At 47.7% G+C, this 18,027-nt stretch overlaps 1 long non-coding RNA gene across 1 annotated transcript; it reads left to right on the top strand.

Moving 5' to 3' along the window:
- Positions 1-377: 377 nt before the first annotated feature.
- LOC138915673 (uncharacterized) lies at positions 378-11,177 on the top strand. Its single transcript, XR_011421776.1, has 3 exons — positions 378-3,409; positions 3,938-4,004; positions 5,928-11,177. It is a non-coding gene; the product is annotated as an uncharacterized lncRNA (long non-coding RNA).
- The last annotated feature ends 6,850 nt before the right edge of the window (positions 11,178-18,027 follow it).

The raw sequence follows: 18,027 nt of genomic DNA, 5'->3' as shown, positions 1-18,027 counted from the left end.
CTGTGTGACATGCCTGGGTCAGGTGCTAAGATCCAGCAGTAACCAAAAGCAAGGTGTCTGTCTTCATGGCATTTACATTCTAGGTGGGAAGACATGAAGTAGGCAAAGAATAAATTTTAAAAATCAGGTTAATTGCAGATAGTGGCAAGAGCTATGGAGATATAAAACCAAGGTAATATGCTAAGAAAGAGAGGCTTATGAGGGAGAAGGGCAATTTAGATGGGGTGCTCAGGGCAGGCCCGAATGAAATAAGGCTCCAGCCAGGCTGATATGCATCTGCTGGCAGCAGCACAGACTTCCCTGTTGTCCTCAACCGGTGTCCTTCCCGTTTGATCAGTGCCCGTGCTGTACTGGTTGTTAAGTGTTTTCAACATCTATCTATTCTGATCCCAGGCAAGATAAGATCAAGGGCCAGAGCATGAGCTACAAAGACCCTGAGATGGGAGGGAACTTGCTGTCCTCATGGAGCAGAAAGCCAGCTGGCGTCACAGGAGCACTGGAGCATGGAGGTCCAGGATGTGGGCAGGGCCAGACCGCAGACATCAGATACCCCGTGGAAAGACATTTGGATTTTCTTCTCAGCTTGGGAGAGTTTGAAGTAGGACTGCGACATGCTCTGAGTTGTATTTTTAAAGAGTCTTCCAGCTGCTGTGTGAAGCGTGGATTTTAGGAAGACGGGAGTGAAAACAGACAGCATAGAGGGGAAGCTGTCTTCACTTGGGTTCCCAGAAGTAGACTCTGATCAACTGCAAGTAGTTCATCTGGGAAGTGACACCAAAACACTGGGAGGAGGGGAGGGAATGGGAGGCAGCCAAGCCAGGGTGTGTCCTCAAGCAGGTCACCGCTGGGTGACTGGAGATTGTCCCACTGGGAATTTTGGAAGGCAGTTTAGAACACACATCTCAGATTGTCTCATCCAAAGCTTGAGGGAGCTGGAGTGTCATTACAGGAAGGTGAATTTCTAGCACGTCTTGGCCTGATGTGTCTGTAAACAGCGAGGGCGCTGCAAAGAGCGGTCAGGGCATGTGGGTGGGGCAGTGATAGCATCCACCACAGGGGCTATTTCTGTCATTCAGAGGAGAGATCATGCAGGCTTGCAACTGAGTGGGAGAAGTAGTGATTAAAAGAGAAGTAAGGAATGAAGTTCAGACACATGCTACAACATGGATGAGCCTTGAAAACATGATGCTAAGTGAAATAAGCTAGACACAAAAGAGCAAACATTGCATGATTCCACTTATATGAGATACGTGGAATAGGCAGATTCACCGAGGCAGAAAGTAGACTAGAGGTTACCGGGGCTGGGGACAAGGGGAATGGGGAGTTATTTTTTAATGAACACAGAGTTTCTGTTTGGGGCGATGAAAAAATTTTGGAAATAGATAGTGGTATTGGTGGCACACCATTGTGAGTGTAATCAATGCCACTGAATTGTACACTTAATATGCTTAAAAATGGAAAATTTGATGTTACATATATTTTACCACAATTAGAAATAATAACGATATCAAAAACTATTGACTTGTACACTCTAAATTAGTAAATTGTGTGGTATGTGAATTGTATCTCAGTAAAGTTGTTTTTTAAAAGAGAGAGAAGTGAACAGACTTGGGATAGGAGTTCAGCCTGTGGGACTGGCTGTGGATTGGGTGTCGTGGATGAGAGAGGCATCAAGGGTGATGGCTAGGCATTAGAGAAGGCTGTAGCAGCTGCTCTGTCATTAACCAACTGCCTGACCCAAACTGGTTGGAAACTGCCCGCTAACATTGGTCAAATGGCTTCTTCAGACTTGGAGGATCACAGGAAACTCACCATGGGAAGAACTGGAGAGTCTGACAGTCTTACACACGGCTGGTATAAAATTTAATGTCCTCACTTTCTCTTCCAAGGCACACTTTAGCATAGAGGTCATCGCAGTTCTTGGGTCAACTGATGTGCTACCTTCCAGGGAGTTGAGCACCTTCAGGTCTCAGCCCTTCCTCCTCAATCAACTTTTCACCAGTCCACAAAGGACTCCCATTTATAAGCAATCAGATTCCGCAGCTAGAAGCTAGTGAGAAGGATCTCCACATCCAGCCTACAGGGCAACACGCACGGCCACCATTCCCTTCTGTGTCTGCAGATCTGGGAGCCGGGCAAAAGGCTTCATTCTTAACTGACTTTCAGAAAATCTGCTTTAGCTTATTGCAGGTGGTTAAATCAATAAGCCTACATTTAACTTCATCTTCTTTTAACCAACTGAGCTTGTAAATGTATATGTGAGCCAAGCTAAAAATGTCACATGCTCTTGAATCACAGCTCATTGAACCAATACACTTTTCTCCGTTGACTTAATTCCCAGGCAAAGATTTCTAATCTGTTTTAAAGAACGATGCCTCAGTTCAGTCACAGGTTGAGGCTATGACAATGCTGCAGAGTGATAAACAGTGAAACTCTGAGCGGGTAACCTTGCCAGATTCTGTCCCTTCTTGTGCATGCAGAAACACCACAGGGTGCCACACCTCCTATGTGCAAAGAGACCGTCTGATTTTTACCCTCACCCTCATAGAGCCTGTAAACATTAGCCCTAAACGAGACCTTGAAAACATCTAGTTCAGCATCTGCTCTTCTCTTATGGGAAATGGTCATCCCAGACAGATTTAGTGACTTGTTCCAGGTCACACAGCCAGAATGTGTGACTAGCCTAGACTCCTGGTCTCCTAATTCTCAGTTCACTGTCGTTTCCCTTGCATCACACTACCTTTCATTGCCCACAAAGATTCCCCATCGAGCCAGGGTTATGAAATCATAATGAACTCTGGCAGGATGAGTAAAATGTGACAACCAGAAATAATCGCCGACATGGATGGAGAAGGCATTCTATGCCAGATGTGTATTATCTCGCTCTGCCACTCTGCTCACTAAACCTGCATGTGTGGGAGCAGTGGGGTGTACAGTTTGCCCCTCTGTGACTCCATGTCTCCCTGATCAAGAAAGGCAGATGGGAAGGAAACAGGCAGTGAGGGTAGGGGGAGGAAACCCCATCACGATGGGATGTCGATGAGGGGTCAAGGAGACACGGGCAGGCAAGTGCGGGTAGGAAGATGGCCTGAGCTACAGTTCATGAGCTGCCTCCACCCCAGCTGCACCTTGTGGCTGTTAGTCACCTCCAAAAAGTTGGGCTTAAGTATATCCATAAATAAATGTCACGTAAACAACTATGTGCAGAAAGCCGACTTGCTTAATATGCAAATGTCAACTTGTACAAGTAGTCCCAGTATTTTTTTCATCTCAGTTGTTTAAAATCCCGTCCAGTCCAGGCACCGCCCCTCATTATGACAGCTGGAGCAAGCAATCATCACAATAAGGGCCACACACCACGTGCTCACCTCCTACCCTCCTACCCTCCAGCCTCCACCTGCCCTGGAAGGTAAGTGGGCATGGGAGAAGCCTGCATATTTCTATACCACCCACAGTAAGAATTTCTCATTCACCTGCAACGCCATCTTTGAGAGGTTTCATTCTTTCATCATCGTAATGTAATGCAATTGAGACTAGGTCAGCTCTGCAGGCTAGTTAATGCCAGCATTGTGGTAAGGGCAGCCAAAACATTTCATTTGAGGGTCAAGCGAGAGGTTAGGGAAGCCTCAGCCCCGTGTTCAGAGAACTAATGGACAGTGATCAGAGACTCACTGAGTCTCAAGGCACAGAGCAGAGAACAGAAGCAGGGGCAGGGGCCGAGCGTTCTCCCTGGTCTTCCCACCAACCTCAGGTCTGCCTGCTCCTCAAGGTACAGCTCAGGCCCCCACGCCCCTCCCAGGAAACTTTCTCTTAGCTATCCAGCCCACAGGAACAGTCTCTTTTTGAATTCGTATGCGCTTAAGAGTTTGGAAGGCACAATTAAATTAAATCCAGCAAATATTTATCTTCTATGAATACTTGATGTATTTGTCTTTAGTGTAGTTCATTCCAGATTGCGAGTGGAGACTGAAGGAGACAACACCTGCAAAATGCATTGAACAGCTGTGAGTGTTGCTGACATCCCTGGAGGTGGGGTGGGCTTCACGAAGGATGGGCCTTCCAGACACCACGACACTGAGTGGAGATGCCTCTGAGCTTCTCCCATGGTTGGGTTCTAAAGTTGGTGCAAAAACCAAAAACCGTGGATGGTCGAAATTGCTCTTGAAACTCTCTTAGAAAGATGCTGTGCTGGAGCCCATGGAGCTCTCCCAGTGAGCCCACTCGGCCACTCTCCTCCCGGCACGGGACAGGTCTGCTCCCTTGGTTGGCTTCTGTTTCAGGCACCATGTTATATGGAAAACTGGTGTCATTAATCACCAGCGTCACAATCAGTGATGTGAGATGCTCATATCTAGAGGCACCTGAGATCAACCTGAGCTGGACAATAGTAGGTTCGTGGCTCCTGCTTCCCGCTCACCTGGGTGAACACGCCCTGGACTCATGGGCACAACTGTAGGCACTATTCAAACTGCTCTCTCTCTCTCTCACTCTCTGTCGCTCTCTTTCTTTCTCTCTCTCAATTAAATTTCTGTCAATTAAGGGTTCTGTGTTGGACTTCCCTACCCCCCCGTATGTGTGGTCTGCCTATGCATGTCTGTCCCACCCATCAGTCATATTTTTATGGAGCCTGCTGTGTCTCCGGAATGTTTTTTTGCTGACTGCAAACACATTGGGAATGAGCAGAAGGAACCTTCTCCCAGCCCAGATCCCACTCAGCATGCACACAGGCCTGGGCCCAGACCAGGAGCCCAACTTCTGCTTGTTAGTGAGCTGCTCCTGGTGTAGGAGCTCTCTGAGTTCCTTCCCAAGATGCCAGAAGGAAAAGCACCCAAGACCTCTCTGGAGATTTGTGCTTCACTCACTGCCCCAGTCTGTAACCTCCTCCCAAGAACGCCACACGAAGGTAAGCTCGTGTGCTCTGTCCCTGTGTGTGGGAGGCTGGCTGGTGCCACCCTTCCTGCAACTTCAGCCCCACCTGGTGCAACACCTCGGGGTGCTCAGGACTCACCTGGCAAGACTGATCCCATCTCGGTCGGATTTCCTGAAGAAAGGGTCTAGGGAAATGAAGCAGGGTGGATGGTCATCATGCTGCAGGGCCCGCTGCAAGGGGAGCGAAGGGGAAAAACGAGAGGAAGAAGCTGGGAGAATTTAAGGGAAAATGTTCTGGACAGATTTTCCTAACTTGTTTTTAAACAGGTTTGAATAGGCCACTCTGAGTTAGTCACAGTTCAGCTTCCTTCATCCCTCACATTAGAGCCGAACTAAAGTGTAAAGAGGGAAGTCATTGAACCTGTCAGAGCCTCAGTTGTTCTCTTCTGTAAAATGGGAACAAAACCAATATCTCACAGGATATTTTTGAGGATTAAACAAAATAAGTTAAATGCGTGGTGAGCTGTAAAGTTCATGAATGCTGGTGGGCAAAGTCTCACCCTTAGGTAGAGATACAGAGAAGAGCAAGCGGGAGCCATGCCTCGGCGGGCAGTTGGTGAGATGCCTAAGAAAGTGGACCTGGGAGTCAGACTGGGATGGGGCTCCACCCTGCCGTGGGGAGCCTGAACATCAGTTCCTGCCTGCACAGAGCCCGTTTACCCGCTGGTCACTTCCCTTAGGGGCACTCTCTCTTCTGCCCCGAGTCCATGTATTTGGGGACTGGGGGATGTTGTAAGCTGTGCCATGCCCCAGTCCTAGGACTTTTCAGCTATATAAGCCAATAAATGCCCTTTCTGGTGAAGCCATTTGGTGATGGGCTCAAGTCACTGGTGACCACGAGTCCTCTCTAACACAGCACAGTTTGAAAAGTCGTGGCATGTAGGGCGGGGCCAAGTCAGCTGAGGCCTTGGATGTCAAGAGGACTAATTAGCCATGCTGTGCTAAGCACAGAAAGCTCCAGAAAGTTGCTCTATCTGGCGTTTTCAATTCCTTTTCAGGCTGACTGTGGGCTCAGACGCAGGGCCGCTCATGCTGACATAAACACTCTTGCTTTCAGACGACCCAAGGGAAGCAATAAAAGTCCAAGGGAAATGTGAACACAGCGTGTTCTTGGGTGATTCACATTGGCTCTCCAGTGTTGAGATGTCTCTAGCAAAGGAACCCAACCTTCTGAAGCTCTTGTCTTACTAGGAGGAGAAAGGAGGCCTCTTGTTTCAGTGGTTGCAAAGATTCTGCTGACATGACAAATGGTTGCATTATGTCAGGAAATTTGGACAACTGTAAGCATTTCTGACTGTGAAGTGTTCTGCCGTGGCTGCGAGATGGAGAGGCTGTTTCAGGGCCCACAGTGACCCCACGACACACTGTCTCACTACCTCCTGGGGATCGGGTCTGCTCCTGGAGAAACCTATTCTATTTCCAACTCTGGCTGTCAGATCTCCCAGGGCACTGGTGCCAATCACAGTAGTTCTGGGCTTTAATATAACCAGCACCAGTTGCCTGAGGAATTTCTCCCACCTCTGCCACATTTCTTTTCCAACCTGCTACAGACCAAAGAGGGACTTTTATCAAGTCTTATTTTATAACCATTGACTGGATGGAAGGAAAAATCAGCATGTTATCTCATTGTGCTTTCACAAACTGCTGCCATTTCTCTCTGCTCAGAGAGTTGAATCCTTCAAGTCGGGGAGCCTTAGAGGCCACATAATAATGCTTCAATGACTTATGCATTTGCCAGAATCACTCCCCTCCAGTCCGGTCTAAACACACAGCAGGGAGGACACAGAGTTTGCACTAAACTCTTCAGACTTTGGAAGGTTCTTCCCAATCACATTCGTCGTGCCTTATTCCTCTTGTCAGGGAGCCAGGTTTAACAGCCGCAGTTTATTAAGAAGCCCGCACAAAACCATAGATGCTCACAGACACACATCCTTCACTCCTGGCTTGCTTGAGGAGAGCAGCCACCAAGCAGACACTCCAAGATTTGCTCCAATGCCAGAGAAAGCAGACCCTCCGACTATCTAGGAATATGTGCTGGCAAAACTGGTGTCAGCTAAGTGTGTCCTGGGATAGCCCCTGCATCCTCTTTCTGTGTCCCTTTCCCAAACTCTAGGCTCCCTTGCCTTCCTAGCAGACTAGAATCTTCTCTCGATTCTGTCAGCACAATGTGTCCACATCCGCAAGAGAGTGAGACCTGCTCCGCCTCCTCCTCTCTCACATAGACTCCGACCTGCCAACCGGAACATCTGCCCTCCCAGGCTCTTCCTCCACCCCACCGCATAGCAACCACCCTCAAAGCTTGGCCGGAGAAGTAAGGACAGAAGTGACTTGGGCTTGGCTGCTGTCAACTCAAGAGCTGAGAGCCGATCTCTGAAGAAGGCAGATTGGGAGAAACGCAACTCCTCTAGCCCTCTTCTTGTTTCACTTTAGTTTTGGACCAACCAAAATGCATGTACCTGGACCTCAGTGCTTAGTCCCCATGGAAATGCTTTCACTGGATGACTCTGTTAGGTTGTTTTCCACCTGGATTCTGTCAAGGCTGTGCGAAGGAGATTGTATGTTTCATGGTGGCAGCAAAGGCTTTGTTCCAGCCTCAGTCATGAATTCTAACCTCAGCTCCACCTCTTAGCACCAGCGAGAAGTGAGACCCTAGGCACATCTCTGAACTTCCCTGAGCCCTGATTTCTGCATCTGTACTAATCCTCTCTCTTAAAAGTTGAAGGCATACGTCCATCTGCTAGATAAGTGCGTGTCTGCAGTTTTTGCTTGCCCAGCCTCAATTTTCCCTCTTCTGGTAGCAGTACCCTGAGAGGGTAAGGGCAGCGTGTGACACCACCACTAATTTCAAATTCGGGTGTGAGATCTATGCCTGGTCAATCAGGTTTCCACTCACCTCTCATGTGATTGGTGTAGGGTGGATGCAGGACCCTAAAAGGTCTAGCAAGAATCAGCCCCAAGACTTTTGTTCTTGGCTGTGTCCTGAGTAACCTGATCTGGGGTTAGGCTCATAGTAGGTGCTGTTTCAAATGGGTGCAGTCCAGGTCATTCTGAAACCTTTCCTGCTGAAACGGCCTTTGAATGTGTCCACTTCAGATCCCAGTACTGTTGAAATGAACATGCAAATACAGTCCTGGGTCATAAAGAGCAACTAAAACCACAGAAAATGCTGACTTCTCCGGAGACTCTCTTGGTGTCCCCTCCAGTTCCACTCAGTGACCAGTGCCTGCTGACAGCTTCCCCTGTGAGCACCTGAGACTTTCTAAGTCATCTCTGGGCTCCTACACAGGCCAGGCAGGGAGTGCTGAGGAGCTGATGCCCCAGCACAACCATCAGCGAATGACAGCCAGGACTCCAGATGCCCTGGAGAGGAACGGCATGAGTAGCTGATTATCCCTCAGGAAGTGCCACTCTGAGGCATGTGTTCCAGACTGTTTCCAAAGCCCCTGGCAACCTTGAGTCCCTGCTGTCCTCAGCGGTGACCTGCCCTTTGACACCCGCTGTCTTGTTTCTTCCGTTCTCTGACTCTTTTCTCCTTCTCAATTTTGCTCTCTGGGGACCACCTCCCAAAAAAATAACTTGCACTAAAATCTTTGTTTCAGGGTCCACGATTGCGGGACCCCAGCCTAAAATAAGTGCCTTCAGGTTCGGGATAGAGGGTCCATACTGCCCTGAAACCCAAGGTGGACTGCCGGCCGGCACTGCGCCTAAGCAGTAACATGTCCGATGTGCCATCTTGGTAAAGTTCTGGTTTCACAAACTGATTCCAGGACCCAAATAAGAAAATCTGTCAAATTATTTTACCAACATTCCTTGTACTTTCAAGTCATAGAATCTTACGACTGGAAGATTATCTAATCCATTTGGTTTTAAACTCTTTTTCTTGTAGTGAAAATTTTTTCGATGAAAGATTAACAGCCGGAAATGTTTATTGCGCTCTTTCTCTGCACTATCTTTTCCATAAGCACTTTCCATATACTTTGTTATTTATCTTTCTCATGTGATGATGTAGTTTCCATTATATTACACAAAAGGGAGTTGAAACCTTGCATAGACATCCCCTGCACCACTGCCACATGCAGTGGACAAATGCAAGAATTCCTTGGTAGAGGGTCACCCTGCAGAAGGGTAACTTTCTTGGATAGGAACCTGCTATTAGGAGACTGCAAGACGTGGCTTGACCTCCCGCTAGGAACAGAGATACATCAGCACAGAAATTTTCTTTGAGACTTTAAAAAATACCCCTTTGTGTGTCATCTGCAACTCCTCCCTCTCTTTGCTCAGCCTCACCATCTCACCAGCATTCTTGAAGACCCATTTCTGAAGCTCTGCACGTATATCCATATAGACCCCATCCAAAGGCTTGCCCCTGCCATTCTGTATGCCCAGGATGTCCTGCTTAGCCTGCATGTGTAACTAGGGGTATATCTCTGGCTCCCCAGGAAAAAAGATGCAAGCAGTATTTCACCAACAGTTAAAGGAATGTCTTTTGTCCTAATATCCCGCTACTCTTTGGTAATCTTAAACCCAGTCTCCCACGCCCGCTCCTACCAACAATGTGGACGTGAGTACAGCCAATCTCAAGTCTCCTGCCTCTTAAATTCCACTCAGTAGCTGACTTTCTCTGCTTGCTGGCACTGGCAAGCATGGTCATTATCCAGTGTTTATACTGACCAACATGTGACAAGAAGCTCTTTTGAATGACAGATCTCCATTTCTGCAGAGACTATAACTTGTGCTAAGAAAACTGAGAGAGTCTTCAGGTCAGGGACTAGATGTCAACGTGACGTGTTGCCATCAGCACCCCAGGCTGCCCTTGGGGCTGCAGAGGGGACCAGTGAGGAATGTGCAGCAAGTGTGAGAGAATGCAGCTTGATGCAGGATGTGGATCACTGGCTGCAGCCACCACAATGTAGGCCCCCTTTGCTGGTATATCTAATAGCCCAGTGGTTAAAAGGCTTTTTGCTGAGTAGTAACGGTTCTCCTCCGGGACTAGAGGCTGGAATTGTTACATTTCCTTCTGAAGATCTCATAAAGAAAACATGAAGCTGTCTTCATTCATTCAGCCAATATTTACCGAACTCTGTCAAACACTGTCGTATGTGCCATGAAGTCACAGGTTCATCAATGGGGATCCTGCTGTCATGAAGCTTAAATGCTAGCTGGGGAAGATGCACAATAGCAAATAAACAAAAAAGCTTATTTCCCATGGCAGTGAGTGCGCTGAAGAAATGATAGTAAGGATAATAAGAGACAAGGTGGGCCAGTGGGATGGGGGAGCGCTGTGAAGTTAGATGGACTGACCAGGAAAGCTCTCTCTGAAGAGGCGACTCTGGAGGCGAGTCCTAAAGGATGAGGAGGCAGCGTGAAGGCCATGATCTGACGGCATGCATCGTGTGCAACTCTGCGTGTGCCTCAGTCACACATGCTCGTCCACCACACTAGCCCGTCTCCTAGAGGGCACGGACTGTGTTCCGACAGTCTCTCCACGGCACCCAGGGCAAGACAGAGCAGAGAGTCAGGCGACGTTTTGCAACGAAAGAACAAATAGTGATTGGTTGGATATGTGTGTATCTGAATGGATGGATGAATGAATAAACAAATACACGAATGCATGAACATATGAGTTAAAAAGTCCTGATGCTTCCTGGCTCTATAGAGAGGAGACAAACAGTAATTCAAAGCTGTTTCTGTAACTATAAATAAGCTTTAAGTCTCAAAGGAGACTTGCACTTTACGTAATCAGAAAAAGGATGTAAGAATCAAGTAAAAGATTCAGGCACTTTAAAACAGTTAACAGAACAAAACAAAGTCAGGGATGCCGGGAGGCTCCGTGCTCCTGTGGTGGAAGATGCCGCGAGTGTCCAGCCCAGCCTGCACTGCCAGGATCAGGCAGGAGCTGCCCGAACCATTTGGAATTTCGAGGAAAAGTCAGCTGCATTTCCAAATCCCACTCTCCATCCACAGCTGAAGTTATTGAGGCTTAGAGTTCGTGGAACTCATTTTATTTATTTGACACACTTCCGCATTGTATACTGAATGCTGCTGTTAGTGTTTTATAGGTACTAACTCATGTAATGCTCGTAACAACCCTATGAGGTAGGTACTATTATTATTGCATATGGGGAACTGAGGCCCAGCAACTTTAAGTCGCCCACTCCGATCGTTCAGCTCATAAGTGCAGACCCTGGATGTGAACCCAGTCCACCTGTGTTCTTAACCCCATGTCATTCTGCTTATATCAGTTAGGGCAAAACTTCTGGGTATAGGACCTAAGACCCAGAAATTGATTGCCCCCGCTGCTCCCCTGTCCGCTCCAAGAGCCCTGGGAAGTTCTGATGCTCATGGGAACACCAAGGGGCTCTGTGACGCTACTTAGCACAGAGACCCAGGTGGCACTGGCTTTGGAGGCAGGCTGCTTTCCAGTGGGTCTCTGAGTCTCCGTGTCCTTGTTTGTACAGTTAACCACACAAATCTGTGTGGGATAACCGTAGTATTCCACAGAAGTGTTAGTGCGATGTCACCAAGGCAACATATGCAAGGTGTTAAGACAGGCCTGGGTCTAGCAAATCTTCAATGATGTTAGCTGCTGCTGTTTTTCGCCTGCATCTTCTGAACAAGGTTGTTAATCTCGTAGTGCAAGCACCTTCCCCTGCATGAGAATAACCAGGGAGTGCGATGAGTGCACATTCCTGAGCCCGACTCCTAGAATTAGCATGCAGCAGGTTTCAGGGAGGGCCCGGGACTTAGGGGATCCTGATACAGTAGTTCCCAGGTTCCGAGGCATCCATGACGTCAAAGAGCAGCATAACAATTTGCATTTAAATTCTCTGAAACTATAAGAAGTAGCCATTGCTGAAGTAGTCAGTGGGCTTTGGTGTCATTTGGACATTTGTGAAGGGAGTACAAACGGTAACGGGAGGCAGTGGCGGTGACAGTAAGTGGAATGGTCTCCAGCAACTGTCCACTCTCTCTCTCTATGAGCACAGACAATTCCCAGGCAGCCCTGCCTTGTAGGGAGCCGGGTTAACTGCAATAATGCTTAATGCTTTCTGAGTGCTTGCCAGGGGAAAGCCACCTTTCTAAATGCTTTTTATGCATTTCCCATTGAGTTTTCCCAACTACTACTTATTATTATCTCATTTTACAGATAAAAGAAATGAGGCTTTAGGCGTTGCCCAAAGTCACTCAATTAAATTGTTTTAACTCCTTCTCCATCACCTACCACTCAGTTCCAAAGCCTAATGCTCTGAATTAGTGTGCCACCAGCTGTTAAAATCGGTACATGAGCACCCAACGTTTCTAGCCATGCCACATACCTGTGCCATATGACCCTCCCTGAAATAACTTGAATATGGACCGTTGACCTAAACGTCAATTATTGTCCCAAAGACCCCAGTATAACTCAACTTTTACAGAATTGAAAGACGATGACATATAATAGGTGTGTATATGAAGTCTACTAATGCGTTTAGTTTTTAACAAACATGTAAGAGTAGTCAATGAATGTTGTCCTTCAAAGATGTCACTTGAGGACCTGTGCACTTGTTCCAGTGGTGTGGCCTTGGTACATGATATTTTGGGACCTCTTCTCTTGGCATAGCTTCCAGACCAGCTTTGTAGCCCTCATAAAGAAACTGATGTATTATTCCACAGTTAATTCTTCTGTTAAATCAAATAAGTCATATCCAGTTTGGATAATCTTTTAATACATTTTGACTACTCCCCAATATTAAATCCTTTCTCAAAAGACGCACATTTATCTTTGTGGATAAGAGCCCCTAAAATGGCAGTAAGCAATGATGTACTTCATAAGTTTCATGTTCTATTTATTTTGAACAAGGATTGGATGCTAGTTAGAATACTTTGGACTACGAATCACAGAAAACTCAACTCACATGGCTTAAACAAGAGAAGATTGCTGTGTTATGTAGCAATCAGAATGGAGTGGAGCAGTTCCGAAGTTGGCAATTCAGATGCACAACAGCATGACAAAGGGCCCAGGTTCTTTGCACCTTAATAGTCTGCCATGCTCATCTTACTGGCTTTGACTTCAGTGAGCTCCCTTCAGGTCCCAAGCTGGCGCTCTCTGCTTCAGGCGTCACTTTGTCACACTTCAGTGCACAGAGGTTAAAAAGGACTTATTTCTTCCACATGTCTCTTTCTAAGAGCCAAGAAATCTTTTCTAGATGCCCACCATCCGCCATCACTCCTTCATGTCTCACGGTCCTTATGTACGTCCCATGCCCTTCTTAAGCCTGACACCAGCAGTGGGAATGGAGTTAGCATGGCTGCCTTAGACTAGTGAAGTTCATCCAGTGGGACTGTGAAAAGGTTCCTTCCCCAAGTAAAAGACCTTATGGAGGAAAATAAGCTCCTAGACAAATGGCAAATGCAGACAGGGCGGTTATAAGGGAGTTGATGGACCACCTGTGGTGTCTGCCATAAAAGCCAGAGGTATACAATATTCCAGAACTTAGAGACCTTTAAAAGGACATCCTTGCATATTTAAGTTCTGGGTAGTTTCTTTTAAAATCAACCAAATTACTTTATAGTCCTAGCACAGAAAATCCCAGTAATCATCAAAAAGAGAGACAGTGATTCCGTCAGGATTACAAGGTTGGAAAGGATAGAAAGTGACTGTAGCCTGTTTAAATAGAATAAAAAGATCTGCTGGAAGGACGTGGTGGAGCTCACAAAACTGAAGGCTACAGGTCCCTGATCAGAAAAGGACGCGCATCCCTGCAGTCTGCAGCTGTGCAGAGATTCTGACAGCACAGCTTGTCCTCAGAGCCCACTCGTGGGCCATGGAAGGGCAGTGCACCTGATGATAGCCCCACAGGACTGCCCTCAAGGACTCAAGAAGGGACCTTGGCGGCCCCACGTAGCAAACCTCCAGTACAAACACCAAGGAGCCCTGTCTGGGAGGGCAGGTCCGCCGGCAGCAGATCTAATGTCGGGGCTTGAGAAGATTGAGTGTGCCGGGACCAGGCCTCTCTTCAGCCCCGGAGACTGGCCATGGATCCTCCGGAAACCCTGCTTAGCAGATGCCGTTGGCCCAGCCACTCACCCGCAGGCCGGGGCCTGGGCACTGCTGATCCAGCCAGCTCTTCTGCAGAGACAGCGCCCGCCTCCCGGGTGCCGGGGCGGTTTCTCCAGCCCCGGGCACCTCAGTCTGCATTCTGTGGGCAGCCAGGAGGAAAAAGACCTTTTAAATGTTTGCTCCCAATGAAGAAGAAAAGAGAGTCTATTGTTTTCTTTAAGAATCAATGAAGTAAATAAAATATTTACAATCCTGTAGAGATGTTTCCACATTCCAAATATCATGAAATAGGCTAAAAGCTAACATTTTGACCCGTTTGCCCAGCACCCAATGGAGCAATCAAGCAACCTTCCTTCAGGAGGCAGCCCAGAAGGCTGTCACACGTTACTTACCTGTAACCATAGCAACCTGCATACCTCTCACCCCAGCTTGGACTGGTTATTTGAATGAGGTAAAAAAAATTTAACATCAAGAAACAAACAGGACTATCTTAACTTAGAAAATAGGCTTTCAAAAGTGTAAGAAAGGACACAAGGAGTTAGTTTTTATGAGATTGATCTCCAAGGACAGACACTTTTTGGAAGTAAAAGCAGGACACTGGCCTCCCTGGCGCCTGACCCACAGCATCACCAAGGCGCGGAGCACAGGGAGTACACGCCGAGGGCCTGGTTAACACCCAGGGAACCACAGGGCCCTCCAGCTCCACTCTCACTCTCCTCAGGGTCAAAATGCAACCATTTTGGCACCAAAAGAGAACATCCTGAGTTATCCAGTTGGTGCATGCAGGGTATTAATCTTCCAGAGGAAAAATAATTCCCAACGCTTTTGCTACAATGATAAAGGAGGCTGTGCTTCGTCTGGAATGAATTCCATAAGAGTTTGATGTTGTCTTGGCTAATGGCATGGGAGGGCGATGGTCTGTCTGCTGGTGAAGACAGGCGGCACTGCCACCATTATTCAGCTCGGGGCAGAGCCGGGCCACAGAGACCCCTGAGGCTGCTTGCTGAGGCCGGGAATAAATGATTTCCCTGCTTTATTTGCTGTGCCAAGGAGATAGAGTGCAGCACAGTCCGTTAGACGTATCACTGAAGCCCAGTGCTCTCCAGGGGTGACGTGGGGGAGCATCAAGGACCTAGTGTTTCCAATTAATCAGGACTGGGATTACTCACGCAAGAAATGAAAGGGCAATTCAATATTTGGAAATGGAATGAAAGCAGTAGCCAAGTCTAATTAAAATGCACTTTCTGCTTGTAATTTGCATGGCAAGTTCTGCTGGTTAGTCACCTTAACTCTTGTTGTATTTCTCCTCCCCAGGAGCTACCCTGGCCAGAGAGCCCAGGAGCTCGTGCCTGCCCTGGCGACTTCCTCCCTGCACCCTCTCATGGAGCCCAAAGGCGAGCCTGGTCAGGGGAGATGTGTTCTGTGGCGGGTCTGCCTAGCTGGGGGCCACGTTCTCTCTCTTCTTGGGTCTGAGCATGGCCTTGAACTCTCTCCAGGCCCTAGACTGTACCCTGGTGTCCTGTGTATCAACACTGTTCTTTATTCCCAAAGGCAGCACCTAGAACTCTGCTGTTGGCTTCATGGTGCAAACCCGATGGCCTTGGGCCGGGGCACAGCCCTGTCTGTGACTGATCGGTGGCATGAAGCAGGCTCTGATCTTGCGTGCAGCATCCCTCTCGCCTCCCTTCTGGTGGGGCTGAAGCAGCAGTGTCATGCCACAGCCAAGAGGCTCCTAGCAAGAGGCAAACTAATATACAGTATGTAGTCCCGAGTAAACTAAGCATAGACAGAATTTGTTGTGGCTAATTAGTTTTATTACTTCATAAAATAAAAGCTTAGTTCCCTGGTTTTCAGGGAAATAATTACAATTGCAAATGAAGTGGCATCACTGAAGGAGAAGCTCTCAACACGAGAGCAAATACAGACCTGCAGAGTCTCTGCTGCAGCTCAGGCCCCGCCGGGCTCAGCTCCAGGCATCCGGACGCCCTGTGACCCCTGGGAGCCACACACACATGGTAGGTGACACACACACACAGCCGTTAGCCTTGTCTCTCTGAGGTCACAAAAGATGCCTCAGAGGGTCAGATCTTTTCTACAGACCTGGACCAGAGCCTCAAAACACAATCGGCATCCATAGGTGTGTGCAGATGGAAGACCCTGGCCTCGAGAAGGGTGCGGGACTGTCAGACAGTCACGGGCCAAGGCCAGGGGCAGGGCCGTTTCCAGTGTGAACGAAGAGGGTTCCTGAACTTTCAGGATGTTAAGGGGTAAAACAAAAAGACAAACAGGAAGGAAAGCATAGATTCCTCTTTTTTTGCTGAGTAAATTCAGACACTTAAAAACTACTCTGTAAATACTTAGATCACATGCAGTTAACTACTTAAAATGAGTTTTTACCTTTCAATCAACGCTTTTAGCATCTTTTAGACTCAACTATGGCTATGAAGAGAGGGAAGGAAGGGAGGGATAGCTATAGACATTTATTTATGGCTATAGGTAGATATATACCTGTATCTATGTGTATATATGTATATGAGTAGAGATGTTTATCTTTCCATGTCTATTTCTATATATCTGTGTGGACCCTCTTCTCAATTAAAATTACTATCACTGCTGCCAGAAGCATCTTAGCGAGGCCGCATTTGAGAATATATAGACACTGTCAAATGCTCCACTGTGAGCACATCAACACATTGGGCTATAATTTAAAACAAGTCACTGTTGTCTATTTCTCTCAGAGTCTTAAGAGTAGCTCCTTTTCTCTTTATTCTGATCTGACCTTAAACTAGTTTCATCTCTGGTTTTAAGCAGTAGCATCAAACTCCTGGACCATCACTTTGCTCTCACAAAGACCCACAGGTTGAAGACTAGTTTTAACAGCACAGCGACATCCTGACCCACCCTGACCAGGGGGAAGCAGAAGTGGTTTGGTGGAGAAGGTCAGCCAGGGGCCTGCTTGTCTCTGGGCCAGCCACTGAACCACACAGTGCCCCCGTTAGAGAAAACCCCACATCATTCGTTTGAATGCAGACAGGGGGAAATAAGGACACTGACATCCAGTACTCCACATATGGGAAAAGGCCCTGCCTTTGCCTCTGTCTTCCCTTGACAGGAAACAACTCCCCTGTTGCCCCTTTTATCGTTAGAAGTGTCTTTCCCAGCACAAGTTTGCACAGACTTCCTGTGCCCACCACCTAGGGCCTCAGACCTGACTTTCTCCTAAAGTGAAGATTTGTGAACCTTCCTGGCACCCCAAACCCACTGGCCTCCTGGCACCCAGTCTGAGTAACTCGGTGCTCTTTCTTCACCCCATGGAAACCATTGTCTCCTTGGCCTGTTCACTCCAGCCAGATAGAGAGCAGCTGAGACAGGGGCAAGGGGCCGTGGCCTTCTCTGCATGTGTCTTCAGAGTGCAGGACCCTTGGGCTCGAGCTCTGAGAATCACAGCATCCCAAATCCTGCCTGCTCCATGGAATGATGGGCAGGGTAGGGGAGATTTCCTCTTGCACGTGTCTCAGAGACCTCCCACTAGAGAACTCTTCTTAGAGAGGAAAATGAATGAGTACACACTGGATTGGAATTTCAAATTTGACTCTGGTAAAGGATGTTGGGAAAACTCATTGTCTCTATTTATTTATAACACTCATTCTGATCACACTCGTGACCCCAGAGCAGCCAATTTTTATCCTTCTTAAACTTTTAGTGTCTGGACCCAGTCCTCCTTGGGGATTTCAGACTGCTGATGTCTAACTCACCAGGTGATGGTCATTGGTGCAGCCGGAGGCTAAGTCTCTCCTGCATGTTTTCAAAGGTCTCAGTCCTCATCTGTGCTGCCCCTGCTGGGGAGCTCAGCAGCAGTCCTTCCCACCCTGGGAATATCTTGCCCAGCAAGACCCCATCCATCTCTGTCAAGTGCACATGGCAGACTGCTCCTCTGGTGGTGAGCTTTATACCAAAACCATTTCTTTCTTCACACTCTCTGGATAAAACAATTTGAATTCATTTCAATAGCGTGGACCTCCCAGGCTCTGCCGACCGCCTGTAAATCAGAACGCTGT

The sequence above is a fragment of the Equus caballus genome, chromosome 10, assembly GCF_041296265.1.
Source record: "Equus caballus isolate H_3958 breed thoroughbred chromosome 10, TB-T2T, whole genome shotgun sequence".
Lineage (NCBI taxonomy): Eukaryota > Metazoa > Chordata > Mammalia > Perissodactyla > Equidae > Equus > Equus caballus.
The sequence above is the reverse complement of the archived record's forward strand: the minus strand, read 5'-3'. Positions and strand labels throughout refer to the sequence as shown.